Raw genomic sequence first — 543 nt, 5'->3', positions numbered from 1 at the left:
GCATATACTAGAATAAAGTAGTTCTATATATTAATTCAACTAGTTCAACTAAGCATTTACTTACTAAAAATAAACTAGTTCTATATATTAATTCAACAAGTTCAACTAAGCATTTACTAAAAATAAACTAGTTCTATATATTAATTCAACTAGTTCAACTAAACATTTACTAAAAATAAACTAGTTCTATATATTAATTCAACTAGTTCAACTAAGCATTATATTTACTAAAATAAACTAGTTATTATATTAATTCAACTAGTTGAACTAAACATTAACATATTTCTAATTCATCGATGATAATATTTTTAACATTCTAAAAATAAACTAGATAGTTCTAATTTATCTAAACATTAGAAATTAAACAGAAAATAAGTAAAAAAAAATATGTGTGTCTGTGTGTAGTGTGTGTGTATATGTGTGTACGTACATGTGTAGTGTACGTGTAGTGTGTGTGTGTTTGTGTGTGTCTGTGTGTATGTGTGTGTGTAGTGTGTGTGTGTGTGTATGTGTGTGTGTGTAGTGTGCGTGTGTGTATGGAGC

Source organism: Triticum dicoccoides, chromosome 7B (assembly GCF_002162155.2).
Source record: "Triticum dicoccoides isolate Atlit2015 ecotype Zavitan chromosome 7B, WEW_v2.0, whole genome shotgun sequence".
Lineage (NCBI taxonomy): Eukaryota > Viridiplantae > Streptophyta > Magnoliopsida > Poales > Poaceae > Triticum > Triticum dicoccoides.
Note: the sequence above shows the minus strand (reverse complement) of the source record.